At 60.0% G+C, this 255-nt stretch overlaps 1 non-coding gene across 1 annotated transcript in view; it reads right to left on the bottom strand.

Annotated features, from left to right (window-relative positions):
- Window positions 1-53, bottom strand: part of LOC134970467 (5.8S ribosomal RNA) — a 154-nt gene extending 101 nt beyond the window's left edge. The window contains exon 1 of the ribosomal RNA XR_010189784.1: window positions 1-53. This exon is cut by the window's left edge and continues 101 nt beyond it. This is a non-coding gene — a ribosomal RNA (5.8S ribosomal RNA).
- Between the last annotated feature and the right edge of the window lie 202 nt (window positions 54-255).

The raw sequence follows: 255 nt of genomic DNA, 5'->3' as shown, positions 1-255 counted from the left end.
GCTAGCTGCGTTCTTCATCGACGCGCGAGCCGAGTGATCCACCGCTGAGAGACGTGTCTCTCTTTTTTTTATTTGTTTTTCTTGCGGTCGGCAAGGGCGCTCAGAATTTCGAAAAAAGGGGTTGAGGAGAACGCTCCCCTTGGGCGCTGGTGTCTGGAACACGGTGCAGAGGGGCGGGCCGCGAACCCATCCCACGCCCACGACAAGTCCCCGCAGCACTCCTGGCGGGCAACCGCACCGTCTCGGGACTTCTCA

This window comes from Pseudophryne corroboree, chromosome 11 (genome assembly GCF_028390025.1).
Source record: "Pseudophryne corroboree isolate aPseCor3 chromosome 11, aPseCor3.hap2, whole genome shotgun sequence".
In the NCBI taxonomy this organism is placed as follows: Eukaryota; Metazoa; Chordata; class Amphibia; order Anura; family Myobatrachidae; genus Pseudophryne; species Pseudophryne corroboree.
This window is presented reverse-complemented; position numbering and strand designations above follow the sequence as displayed.